The following is a 14,200-nucleotide window of genomic DNA, read 5'->3' on the forward strand; positions in this document are numbered from 1 at the left end:
GAACAGTTGCACATCAGATTGATGCTGGCATCACTCCAAGGGCAGAGGCCAGCATAGCTGGGAGGGGTATCTATCCTCAGTCCAAACCCACAGCTCTAGCTTGCACAAAGGCAGTTTGGATTTCAGCCCCATTTGAGTAGTTGAGACTTCCAGGTATAAAGGTAAAGGTACCCCTGACCATTAGGTCCAGTTGCGGACGACTCTGGGGTTGCGGCGCTCATCTCGCTCTATAGGCCGAGGGAGCCAGCGTTTGTCCGCAGACAGCTTCTGGGTCATGTGGCCAGCATGACTAAGCCGCTTCTGGCAAACCAGGGCAGCGCACAGAAACGCCGTTTACCTTCCCACCAGAGCAGTACCTATTTATCTACTTGCACTTGACGTGCTTTCGAACGGCTAGGTTGGCAGGAGCAGGGACCGGTAGCAACGGGAGCTCACCCCGGCGCAGGGATTCAAACCGTCAACCTTCTGTTTGGCAAGCCCTAGGCTCTGTGGATTAGACCACAGCACCACCCGCGTCCCATCCTCCAGGTATAGGGTGGTGTATAAATTGTATAAATATTAGTAATAATAATAATACCACAGTTGTGTTCTTAGTGATGATTCAGATAAAAGGAAATCTGATCATAAGTCAGAGAGTTCCTTGGAAGATTTGGACAAACCTGAACAACAGACAATATCTGCATGTTTTATATGTGTATTTATGCATGTGTGTGTGTGTGTGTGTTCATATTTTTAGTTAATTGGGGCTTGCCATGAAGGCAAATGGGGCAGTGTCCCCCCCTCCCCAATAGCTATATCACACTCTGCACTGAGTCTTTACATGCATTGACTCTGTAAGAACTCACCCTGCCCTGGTTTGATTAAGAAGTCATAGGGTTGCCATGTTTCAGAAAGTAAAGTCGTTGAGCCTTTTTAAGAAAACCACCAAAATTGGGAGAAACCTACACCAAAAATAGTGATTTTGAGCTGTTCCCACTGCTTTTTCCCATTGCATTGCCATACATCCGGGTTTCCCCTGACATTTTGTCACTTCAGCAAAATTCCCTCCTGATGCCATTTTTACACCCGAAAACCAGGACAGAATTTTCCTGATGTACGGCAAGCCTAGGCTAGTATAGCAGTAGGAGACAGCTGCTACTGCGTGGACCTCTTTTGTCTTTTGTCTCACCAGAAGTACATATTTTTGCCCAGTGTAAAAATAGCCTCAGGTTTGGTCCTGGGAGCTACCGCTCAGTCCTTTTGCCCAGTTTCGCTGAGGTTGGTCAAAAAGGCATACCCAGAGCCAACTGGGGCACAGCTTTTTGTGGCTTCCATTGCTTAAGGATGCCTCTAGCCAGTCATGTGGCAAACAGCATTGTTGCTGCATTTAGCAAGCAAAGCTGTGGGGCTTAATCCTTGGCCAGCAGTGATGGGAGAGACTGACACTGCAGAGCCACCAGCCAGCACGACTTGCACAAGCTTCTGGCAGCAGGGATTGCTTAGGGGGCACAGAGACTGGTTTGAAGGATGAGGGAAGGTGGTGGAGAAGCCACGAATCCTCTTTCACCTTGTATTTTTCAGCTAATTTTTAAACAAGCTTCAGAGTTTGTTTCCAAGCCTATCCCAGATGATCATAGCCACTTGAATACTCTGATCCTTGTGAATTCCAGGAGCAGCGAAAGGTGCATTTCCAGTAAAGTTCATGCAGATGGGTGCTGTCAAATGGGCAACTCTTCATGCTGGCTTGCCATGGGGTTATGCATTCATTAGCTGCTTGGTTAATGCAGTTACTCTAGCATGCCTCTGCCCACCTAATAAAAGCCAGCTTCTGCACATGGATCCTGCTCTCTGCATTTGATTCTGAAAGTTGTCTTTACTGATAGAATTGGGGGCAAGGGCTTGTATCCTGTTCGGCTGGGGTTTGAGCCTTGCAGAGGAACAGGAAGCAGTAACAAGCACTTACTTCATTCAAGTCAGACAGTTTAAGATAGATCAGCACCACGGACAGCTCCCTGTAGGCCCTTTTAGCTGAAATATATAGAAGATGTCTCAAGAAAGGGTAGAGTCGCCTTAAGGCAGTGGTTCTCAACCTTGGGTCCCCAGATGTTTTTGGCCTACAACTCCCATGATCCCTAGCTCACAGGACCAGTGGTCAGGGATGATGGGAGTTGTAGGCCAAAAACATCTGGGGACCCAAGCTTGAGAAAGGCTGCCTCAAGGCATGGGTAGGCATACGAAAGCCTGGGGGCTGGATGCGGCCCAATCTCCTTCTAAATCTGGCCTGTGGATGGTCTGGGAATCAGCATGTTTTTACATGAGTAGAATGTGTCCTTTTATTTAAAATGCATCTCTGGGTTATTTGTGGGGCATAGGAATTTGTTCATTTTTTTTATCTCCAAAATATAGTCCAGCCCACCAGAAGGTCTGAGGGACAGTGGACCGGCCCCCTGCTGAAAAAGTTTGCTGACCCCTTAAGGCTTAAGGAGGCTGGCAGGACCTCACTTCACCCCAGAAACTGCCTGCAATTATTTAAGAGCCCTTAAATGATTCTGCAGCCAAATGCTCCTATGCAGCTGTGGAGTAGGAAATGCTACAAGGAGAAAATTCAGACACATTCTCAGCATGGAACTGTAGAATGTGAGGGCAATGCCTTCCTACAAGTGGAATGACCTGTAAGTTGTCCAAAACAGAGTTCTGTTTTGGGTGACTGTGATGTCCCAGATGCAGGGGACATAATAGTTTGGGGTGCAGTATGATGACAAATAAGGAATGGAATATGTTTTGCCGGCAGGGGGAAGAGATCTTGCAGTTGAGAAGAACATCTATTGAAGTTCTAGCAAACTTTAAAAAACCCATTAATTATCCATTTCTTACATTCCTATCTTTGCTGTGTGTTCAGATTAATGGTAACCTATAGGTAGGGATTTGCCATTTTGTTTCTTTTGTGTACAGCAACTAACATAATGTTAAGAGCATTAACAGCAACTACAATATACATGGCAGCTCTTCAGTGAATACTAGGGCAAAATTAGGCCACAGAATAATTTTAGGCTCTAGGTGTTGACCCTGTGGCAGAATGTCTTAAATGGGATAAAAGGGGGTTTGCTTTTTATCTTTATTTTTCCTTTCATACTTGTATAATTTAGTTCCATATGAGGAAATGCCACTGTGGGAGTAACTGTGTGTGGTGAAATGCATTTTGCAGATGGCAGTTTTTATATATTTCTTGGATGTATTTTGATTTTAATATCAAATGAAGTATAAAGAAAAAATAAGCATTGCAACTGTTTAAATTATAATGTAGAATGTAACAACATGCAGCTGTGGCACAGTTAATCTTCCAAAGCAAGACCAAGTGTTGACAAATTTTGGAACATCTCCATTTTGCTTCCTTACAAACCCAGCTAACTTGGCCAGCAATACTATTGCCTCATCAATCACTCCTCCTAGTAGCAAACTCAGCTGGTGAGTGCTGACAGGATTGTTGCCAAAACAGGGCTACAGAAAAACAAGGCGGAGGTATCAGCACACTCAGGTGAATCTCAATATATGCACAAATCCATTTTTTAAAGCTCCCCACTTCCCAAAAATGTAAAGAGGTGACCTCACAAAAAACAGTGAGGACTGAGCCCAGTAAGCCAAGGAATGTACAGTGGTACCTCAGGTTAAGTACTTAATTTGTTTCGGAGGTCCGTACTTAACCTGAAACTGTTCTTAATCTGAGGTACTACTTTAGCTAATGGGGCCTCCCGGTGCCGCCGGAGCACGATTTCTGTTCTCATCCTGAAGCAAAGTTCTTAACCTGAAGCACTATTTCCGGGTTAGCGGAGTCTGTAACCTGAAGCTTATGTAACCTGAAGTTTATGTAACCTGAAGCGTATGTAACCTGAGGTACCACTGTAGCTAGGATGGGAAATAAAGCATGGAGAAGTGGGAAGTGGAATGTCCCACTTGATGGAAATGCCTGGCAAAAATTATGAACAGAAGCTTTTAGCAGTGAGGTTGTACTGCAACATTTTGTTGCAGGCCCTACACCTTTGCTTCTCTTTTGTATGTGTGTCATAGCAGCCCTTCCTAATTCACAGCTGTGTTCACTGAATTTCATTTTATTGCTTTCTGCCTCCTCTTCCTAGTTATTTAGAGCAAAAGGGACACATTCAATGCTATTTGGTAATCTATTCCTATCAGCTAAATCATTTGCCATCCTTTCTGGTTAGATTTTATCCATAATTCTGAATTTTTTAATCTTCTTAGATATTGTTTTTATAAGCATTGCCCTACATAACTTCTTTCACTTCCCTTTCACGGGTCAAGAAATACTCAGTGCCATTAACAAAGAAAGAAATGGAAGTGTAAGTAATTAGTAGCCCTCAAAGCATCCCGTGCACAGGTATTATTTTTTGTCTTTCGGCACTTCTGATATTTACAGTTAATTTAAAGTTAAATAGCTCTGGCAATCTGCATAATTACATTTCTTTTCTTTGTTTCATGGCCCTGCCTTGAGATCCGCACTCTGCTCTGTGCCTGCACTTCCTTGCAGCACTTTTCTTATCCATTAATTATTAAAAGAATAGCAGTGCATAAAATATTGATCTGTTGCCTGACATTCATTTCAGAAATATATGCAGGGGGGAAAAAGGTAACATGAGGAGCCTTTTCAAAAGCTCGCCATTCCACTCTTCTGATTCCTGAGCAGAGACTTTTAAAAATGCTAATTCTGCTTTACTCGTTATTAATTATGCATTCCATAACTATTCAGTGTGAATATTTTTCAATGGCGTGCTATTTTTTAAAATTAAAAATTGACATTTTGACCAGTCCAAAGCATACGTCTCTATAAAGGGATGTCATCTTAGTAAAGTTTCACGCCCCAGAAACCAAGAGGAGACTACTTGCCCACATAGTAGTGATGCTTGGTGGTAAAAAAAAAATTTAAGCGTAGACCCAGAATATCTCATAGTCAAACTTACCTACGGTCAGCTCCTCTCAGGGAAACTGATACCTCTGAGATAACACAGAGATAGAATTGCACTAATTGATAGCAATACAAAATGTTGATGGCACCAGCCTGCCAAAGGAATAGATTCCAAACATTTGGCAATGGTTTCCAAATGCGTAGGAAGCTGTGATCATGAAGAACAGTGTTAACTAAACTCCGTTTCTCTGAATAGAACTAAAGCATCACTCTTTCAGATTATATGGCACCCTTTTCTGAAACAGCCCCAAACATGGACCCCTCATTTCCAGTCCTGAGGTGGAGCTGCATCACTCTGCTTCAGTGTTTATCATACATGCAAGCTCCGCACCCCTTTTTAAAATAATAATAATTAGGGAGCCAGTCCCCCTCAATGTTCAGACGGCATTCATCATCTTGTACTCAGACCCCTGAAAAATGTTGGTTCGCTTCAAAGTACAGTCCGTTCGACTTCCAAAACATTTGAAAAACAAGGTGTGGCTTCCAATTAGCTGCAGGAAGCTCCTGCAGCCAATCGGAAGCTGCAGAACCCCTGTCGGATGTTCGGGTTCCACAGAATGTTCGCAAACCAGAACACTCACTCCTGGGTTTGCAGCGTTCGGGAGCCAAAACGTTAGACTTGCAAGTCGTTCAGGATCCAAGGTACGACTGTACAGAAAAAACATGTTACAGAATTTGTATGCACAGAAGCAGTTTTCCCATAGTGTCAGGGAACTGCCATCAGCTCAGAGGCGAGAGGTGGAAGGGCAGTTGTGTTACAGGGAGCCTCTGAAGATCTTGCGAAGCAGTTCCTCCTCTGGCGAGGAGGAAAGCCCCGCCTCCAGTGGGGAGGGGGTGCAGGGACCAGGAGATGCTAGGTAGAGCCTCAACACCGAGCCTGAGCAAAGCGGAGGGGAGGCAAGTCCCCCTTTGCCAGCGCCCACTCTGCGCAGTAGGTTTGGGCGCAGAGAGGGGAGAAGAAGGATGGGGGTCACACGACTGTTATGCTGGGGTGGTACCAGGACCGGCCACGCCAAGATTCTGCTAGCAACTGAGCAGACATGGACTTGCGATGCTCTGCACTGTAAATAGTTTGCATTAATAATAAAGCCTGGAAAAGATAGGTTGGAGTCTTGCCTGTTTGCTCTCGAGCAACCACACCACCACCTGACAGCAATCTGGGCATTTCTGAGGTTGCTCGGGGGTAGCAGCGAAAAGGCAGCACGATGAGCAAGCCAGGGACAGGTGCTGAGACAGAGCAGGAGAAAGTCAGGAAAGCCCTGATGGAGAGGAACAGGGACCTGGAGGCTCATGTTGCTACTCTCTCAGCCTGGTTGGAGGAGCGCCGAGCACAAGACAGCCAGGTCAGAGTCACTCCAATTGGGAGAAAGGTCCCAGCACTTGTGAGCAAGTTTGGGGGGAAGCCTCAGGATCACAACGCTTTTAGAACTGAGACAACCACACCACCACCTGACACATAGGGAGACTCACTTGGGAAATCTTTGGGTTGTCCATACAGGCTTCCCACCGGCAGTTCCATGTTAGTGTGTTGAAAGAGAGAGTAGTAGTCTGTTTTCCGGCAGCTTGGTCATTGATTTCCTCTGTCACTTTTCTGATTGATGCTATTTGTACATGGCCAGTGTGGGAGTGTCATCAAGTAGCATTATGATTAGCAAGTGACAGCAGAATTTCCAGGTACACTATGAGAGTAACCTGGCTTTTGTAGATCCTGTATAGCTGTTGCTGTGCTTTTGAATCTACTGCTGTGTGGACATAAGAGCATGATTCCATAAGTTGGCCCAAGTGTGGCATCCACCCAACATATGGGGACCATATGATCACCTTGCCCATGTTCTCTTATTCCTTAGCTTCGAATTACTTTATTTTAATTCAAGTTTCTTCTAGCAAGCAAACTCCTATTTCTCAGATGCTTACTAATAATTCTCCCTCTTCCAAAGTTTTGGAGCAAAATACTTCTCATTGATTCTCTTGTGCTGTGCATCAAGACTAATATAGGGCTTTGTCTAAATGTCAGCATCTAGCTGTAAAGAAATGCATTTAATAAGATGAGCTTCCATACCTTGATAGCAGCAATCATGTAGGAAATTATAGGGGAAAGGATTTATGACCTAAGTGGAGATGGAAATTTAATAAGAGGCTTTCATCATGGCCACGGAAAAGTCATGGAGTTCTTTTAAGTGCAGTTCACATTATGCATAAAATGCACTTATTTTCCTAACATTTCTGTAAATATCTCATAGGTAGCGTGATTACATACTCATATGGAAGCATAAGAACATGAAAAGCAGAAAGGTTTCGTGACATCAATTTACTTTTTCTGCCTATCCATTCCTAACAGTTGCATGGCAGCTATTCCCCGTAGAATATAGCAACATGGAGCTCTTAAAATGCCACTTTAAATTAAAGTCAAGATGTTTGAAATGGCTAACTTATTTATGCTCTTGATGCAAATTTCAGCAATGGGCTGAGGCTTACTTTGTGCATTGCTTTCTCTGTCAAGAAGGCAGCTGGTGGAACTTTAGCAGCAAGCAGTTAGAGCTATAGCATATAAAAGCAAAAGGAAATATGCACCCCTATTCGCCTTTAAAAAGGCATTTTATAAGATTTTGACACGCAAAGCTACACTTTTTATCTGGGCCATATTGACAAATAGATAATACCTGCACGGTATTTCACATTGCCTAAGACCTGTGTCTTTTGCGTGTGCTATTTGGATTCCTTGCTTTTCACTGCTTTTGCATTCCATTTAATCACCACTAATACGTTGCTCATTATATCCCCCTGATTTTAATGTTAATTCTGTTAAAACCTCAACATCAAATGTTGCTGAAAATGACAGTGGCAAAAGAACCATTTCCCCACTTCAACTTAGAGAAGAATGAAGGGGTCTTTATTTCTAAGAGCTACCTTCTTCTGGGATATCAGGAATCTGCACCCTCACCATTCTACCTCTTTTTGGCTATCTGCTACAACTGTCCTCCATCCTTTTATAGTAGTCTTGTTCTACTGTTATGGACCGGCTGGATGCAGAGGAGTGGCAGGAGGTACCAGCTAGGGAACCCTCAAGGGATCCTCTGGGAAAGAAGTCTCAGAGCTTGGTGGTGGGACAATAATGAGTGGTTAGAGGGAGACGGAGGTAGACTGTGAGAAGGAGGTGTTGGAAGGTGAAGTGGTAACAGGGATAGGTGAGCAGGAAGAGGCCGTGGCAGCGAGCAGGCCAGAATCAGAGGCAGAGGCTGGTGAGGAGAGGGGCCAAAAGGCAGAGGGGAGGAAGGCTGCTGAAGAATCCAGGGAGTCTCCCCTTCCCACTGCAACCATCTCCTCTTCTCCTTGGTCTCCCAGAACATGAAGAGGAATAAAGAGGGCAGAGCAAAGAGAGACAAGACAAAGGAGCCTCAAGTTACTGGGGAAGCACCTGGGAGGAGAAGAGCCTTAGAAAGCGGTGGAAGGATCTGTGTGATATATAATAGAACACACAAACTATATTTGGCATTTCATATGTTCGACACAATAAAAACCTGATCATATATTTACTCAGACCAGTCGACTTCAGTCTAAGTAAGTAGGATTGTACTGTTAGATTAAGTCTAAATATTTCATGGTCTCTGTGCAGTCCCACAGAGTAACAATGGAAACTTAACAGGATAAAAGACTTTTGGTGAAAGCGCACCTTCAGCCTTTAGTATACATGCACAAAGCGGGGGCTTTGTGGAGCATTGCGTACTTTGGCCTCAGCATCCCCTACCAAAATGGACCTTGGATCCACTAAACTTGCAGCTTAGGCAAGCAGTCTCAGTATGCCTGCCTTGTGAAATGTCTGCAATGAAGGCACATTCATCTACTTGCACATCCTTCAACAAAGCAGGGGAGGCAGCGGTTGTGCCCATTGCAGGTTTGGTAGTAAAAGCAGAACAGCTGCATCAAGCTGCCTTTTGCAGCATAGACAAAGATGTCTGCTTGGCACCAAAAAACCCCCAAACTCAATGCAGATGTACAAATAACAACACTGTAGAGAGAAAAGAGAAAAGAAAGTAAAAATGGAAAGGCCTAACTGACATTCTTGGGGGAAGTGGAAGTTTTCTGCTGAGATAGCTCAGTCGGTAGAGCATGGGACCCTTAACCTCAAGGGCATGGGTGCAAGCCCCCCATTGAGCAAAATATTCCTGCATTGCGGGGGGTTAGACTAGATGACCCTCACGGTCCCTTCCAAGTACAGTTTTATGATTCTATGATTCTTCTTGATCATTGCCATATCCTTTTGGTCATGTGTACTAATGGTTGAGACTGAGATTCCTGCCAAAACTCTTTCACCTTTCATTACAAAGTTAGGTGAACCCAGGGCTCGCTCTTGTGACAGTACTCGTCAGTACAGGGTATCAGCACATGCTGCCCATGACAACCATTTTGTGCTAGCACCCATGATACTTTTATTAATACAGTGGTACCTCGTTTCCCAAATACCTCCATTGTCGTACATTTCGGTTCTCGAATGCTGAAAACCTGGAAGTAAATGCTCCATTTTCGAACGAAGAAGCTCTTGCAACCAGTGGGAAGCCGCACCTAGGTTTTTGGACATTTCAGAAGCTGAACGGGCTTCCGGAATGGATTACATTCAAGAACTGAGGTACCACTTTATATGAGTGCTGGCATGAAGTGGGGAAGCCCATATGTGTGACTACACAGATGACCACTGAAAGAAAGGCTAGCTAACTATTTTCCTTACCTACTAAGCCTGAGCTTAGAGCTGGTTTACCTAAAAGTTATTTATAGGGAAGAAATTGAGACTACAGAAGTCTATAAAAGAGAAGTATGTGTTTTACAGTTTTCAGGAACATTCAGACACATTTCTTTATAAGCAGTAGCCAAGAATTGGATTCTGCCATCTTTACTTACTTGCACACAGCTCTCATCTGTGTTTAGTTCCATTGACGTCAATGAAATCTACTCACTAAGCACTCCATTCAGATCAGGAATGTGAACATTTTGAATAGCTGTATTTTAAATTACAATCAGACTTGTGATTAAGGACAGTCTGGATTTCTCCCTAGATCAGCAATTAACTTTAAAAAATGTTCTTTCACTTAAAGTGACACATAGATGTCATTGTGTAGAAACATATTTCAATATATTACAATGAGCTACTGAGGATAGCATAAAAACAAACATAATCTGTTAATGAATCATTAGGCAATAAGCCCCTTTGTGAAGGTAAGATTTAGTACAAAGATTGACACTTTGGGCTTTTGCATTTTGCAAAAAAAAATGAACTATTCTGTTCTCAAAATAATCAGACACTAGTAATATATCTCTTACTTGCTAACTATAAAATTGTAATGTGTGCATTAACTAAAATATCAGTCATATGCTTTGCTGATCCATTTGCAAAAATGTGCTGACTAGCAGCTGTAGATGAAGATGACGTTAAATAAAGAATTATAATGAATCTGCAGCAAGAAACTTTAAGCTTTTTCCTCTACTCATTATAAAATGTATTAAAGTAACCTGCAGACAGGGCATATATTTTCAAGTCCCTCCAAAGTATTCTAATCACTCACTAATAGTTCATATCCATTTTGACCCATTTTTCCTGACAGTCCTAAAAATAAAATAAAAAACCAACGAAAGCTAGTATTGTCGAGTTGGGACTAAAGTAAACATGACTGTCCTTTTGCTCCTCTGTGACTCCCAGTTGTCTACAGAGTTGCCTTTTCTGCCACAAATGGAAGAAAATAATTTATGCTTCTCACGATGAATGGCATTCTCTCTGCAAGAAGGATCATTTGATATTCTAGATGGGTAGACATGGAAGCACAAAGTGGGCAGTCACCGTCTTGCACTGTACTTTGATCCATCATAAAGCAAGTCCTGGAACTAACTTATTGGGGCTTGTTTTGGTCAGTTCAGTATATGTTGAACGTATTATAAGGCTGGGGTAGCTCAGTGGGAAAAGCATGAGGTTGTTCATCCCAGGGTTGTGGGTTTGAGCCCCATGTTGGGCTCAAGATGCATGTATTGAAGGGGGTTGGACTCAATGACCCTCATGGTCCCTTCCCACTCTACAACTCTATTGTTCTATGGATGATTTAAATATTCCATGAATTGTTTTTATAGTGAAACAAACTATTTCCCCACCACTTTTACTAAAAGGTATTCTCTGCAATTGCAAGTTACTGGGTAGCAATCCATCTGCCCTGTGATCATGTGTGGTATAAGGTTTTGTTTGTTTTTTTAAAAAAATGTATATACAGTGGTACCTCGGGTTACATACACTTCAGGTTACATACGCTTCAGGTTACAGACTCCGCTAACCCAGAAATAGTACCTCAGGTTAAGAACTTTGCTTCAGGATGAGAACAGAAATTGAGCTCCGGCGGTGCGGCAGCAGCAGGAGGCCCCATTAGCTAAAGTGGTGCTTCAGGTTAAGAACAGTTTCAGGTTAAGTACGGATCTCCGGAATGAATTAAGTACTTAACCCGAGGTACCACTGTAAACATCTGAGATCCTGGTCAGCTGTTGAGTCTGGCCATATGGAAAGGACAGTAGTACCATACTCATACTTCTCCATAGTTATTGTTGTTAGCAGGGAAATGAGAATACACACACACACACCAAAATCTAGGCTCCCACATAGATTTAGGAGTGCATCAGTGTTGACAAACCCTGGAATAAATTCTGAACTAGATTAGAAAACATTTTGTTATCCCTAACATCTTGACTCAGGTGAAGGTGTGCCTGTTCTCTGGTTCTAGAGAGACTTACAGGTATGATCTTGTTATTTGGTTAATGTGACTGTCAAATAGGTTTTTTAAAAATAATAATAATCCTGTATTTCCTTGACACTACAAGGTGTCTACTAAATTCAAATTCCATAGAAGTAAAACAATCGCAAATACTTAAAAGCCCAAGGAATGCTGACCTTGTAAACCCCTAAGATATCTTGCCTCTCCTTCAAATTTCAATTCCACTTAAGTGGGGAAAAGGAGTTGTGGATCAGCGAGCACATTAGAAGTTCTAGCACTGCATAGCATTCTCTAGAGGTTCTTTATTTAAGGATTTGAAAAGTCAAGTAGATAAAAAAACCCCTGCAACCAACCAACCAACCCGACAACTGAGCAATGTCCTTTTTTGATGGTTTTGTCTGGCAGCCCCAGTGCTCACCTTGCTTTGAGCATCTTGTGGCTTTATTTCCTGTAAACATCTGTAAAGTGAGGGAACTGGTAATATCCATCAGACGTTTTGTCAAGGCTTTTTATTTCACTATGCTTTTAATGTTTAATTTTTGTCTTCTAATTGCTGGTCTTTGCTTTTTAATCTGACTGCTGGTTTTAAGCTCTCTTTTTATTATGCAAAAGCCGAAGTATGGTAACAGCTTTATTAGAGAACCGACCAAGGTGTCACAATGCCATGAGCGTTCTCCAACATTTTGCAGATATGAAACCTGGTGGTTACTTGCTTCTGTTTACTGTTCTAATTGGAATACTCCAGAGTAACTGTGAGCTTTTATTTCCAGAAATAAAAATGGATGAATGTCCATTGTTGCTTTGTCCCAGTGGTCCTTGGTGCAATATAAAATCTGTTAACGCATCTTTCATAGTGTAATCTAATTAAGTTTGTATAATGCCTTCTGCACTCCATCTTAAGAGGGTTTGTTGCAAGCTGCAGACTTTGGGAGTTTCCCGTCATGTGTGGTTTTCCTTTCTCATTCTCCCCCCCTCCCTCCCTTGGATGTTTTGTTTAGCATCCAGCAGCGCTTGGAGGATCTCAAAAGCTTATTATTTGGTGACATTTCAGATGATGGCAATGAAAGTTTTACCCTACAGTGATTTTCTCATTTATTTTAATAACTTAGCATTCTTTTGTGGCTGTGGGTCTGAAATATATGCAGGTTGCGGGGTAGGGTGGGGTGGAGGGAGAGACGCTCCGTATCTACAATAGGATATCTGTACACACATGCATAAGAGGGACGCGGGTGGTGCTGTGGTCTAAACCACAGAGCCTAGGGCTTGCCGATCGGAAGGTCGCCGGTTCGAATCCCCGCGGCGGGGTGAGCTCCTGTTGCTCGGTCCCAGCTCCTGCCAATCTAGCAGTTGGAAAGCATGTCAAAGTGCAAGTAGATAAGTAGGTACCGCTCCGGCAGGAAGGTAAACGGCGTTGCTGCTTGGTTCGCCAGAAGCGGCTTAGTCATGCTGGCCACATGACTGTACGCCAGCTCCCTCGGCCAATAAAGCAAGATGAGCGCCACAACCCCAGAGTCGTCCGCGACTGGACTTAACGGTCAGGGGTCCCTTTACCTTTTACACACATGTATAAAGAGCATCATGTCATAGGTCGTGTTATTGAAGACATAGGATTATTTTTTGGAAGGAGAATATGGTTGTATTGTAGCTGTTGGGTGCTTTAAATCACAAACAACCAGTTTATCTGTTTCAGTTGTGCTTTTTAAGATCTCTTTCAGGTGAGCATCTTTTACTGCTTATTTTGAAAATGTTTTATCTAGTTTTTATCTTTGTTCTTTAGACATTTTTCTTTTCGTGGGGGGGGTGGACTATTTCTTTCAGCTACAGTTGATATGTCCTTATAATATGCAGGTCATGTTGGAGGAATTTTTATTCTAAAAAGCAGTCTATATGTGTGTGAGTCATCATAACAATAGTAGTAGTAATAATAATAACTTCTAAGATTGCTGAGCTTTTTCTATGTTGTGACTGTCAAAATGATCTCTAGTGACTGTTAGGAAAGAAGTAGGATGGGGAAAAGTGTTTGATTAAGGACCTGGAGGAGTTGAGTCCTTTGTTCTGAATTTGGGGCTGGTAGGACTCGGGTGGCGCTGTGGGTTAAACCACAGAGCCTAGGACTTGCCGATCAGAAGGTCAGTGGTTTGAATTCCCACGACGGGGTGAGCTCCCATTGCTCGGTCCCTGCTCCTGCCAACCTAGCAGTTTGAAAGAACATCAAAGTACAAGTAGATAAATAGGTACCACTCCGGCGGGAAGGTAAACAGCGTTTCAGTGCGCTGCTCTGGTTCTCCAGAAGCGGATTAGTCATGCTGGCCACATGACCCAGAAGCTGTACGCTAGCTCCCTCGGCCAATAAAGCGAGATGAGCGCCACAACCCCAGAGTCGGCCACAACTGGACCTAATGGTCAGGGGTCTCTTTACCTTTACCTTTAACCAAGAGGAAAAGGGGCAAGGCAGCAGGAGGGTTGGTCTGGTATAGCCAACACAGCAAAAACAATCGGCCACTGT

At 43.2% G+C, this 14,200-nt stretch overlaps 1 protein-coding gene and 1 long non-coding RNA gene across 4 annotated transcripts in view; one reads left to right on the top strand and one right to left on the bottom strand.

Annotated features, from left to right (window-relative positions):
- DTWD2 (DTW domain containing 2) overlaps nt 1–14,200 on the top strand; it is an 86,692-nt gene that overhangs the window by 62,542 nt on the left and 9,950 nt on the right. The window lies entirely within an intron of this gene.
- Nucleotides 1–14,200, bottom strand: part of LOC307226834 — a 30,304-nt gene that overhangs the window by 1,531 nt on the left and 14,573 nt on the right. The gene's annotated exons all lie outside the window — the stretch shown is intronic.

The sequence above is a fragment of the Podarcis cretensis genome (genome assembly GCF_951804945.1).
Source record: "Podarcis cretensis genome assembly, chromosome: 11".
NCBI classification, from domain to species: Eukaryota; Metazoa; Chordata; class Lepidosauria; order Squamata; family Lacertidae; genus Podarcis; species Podarcis cretensis.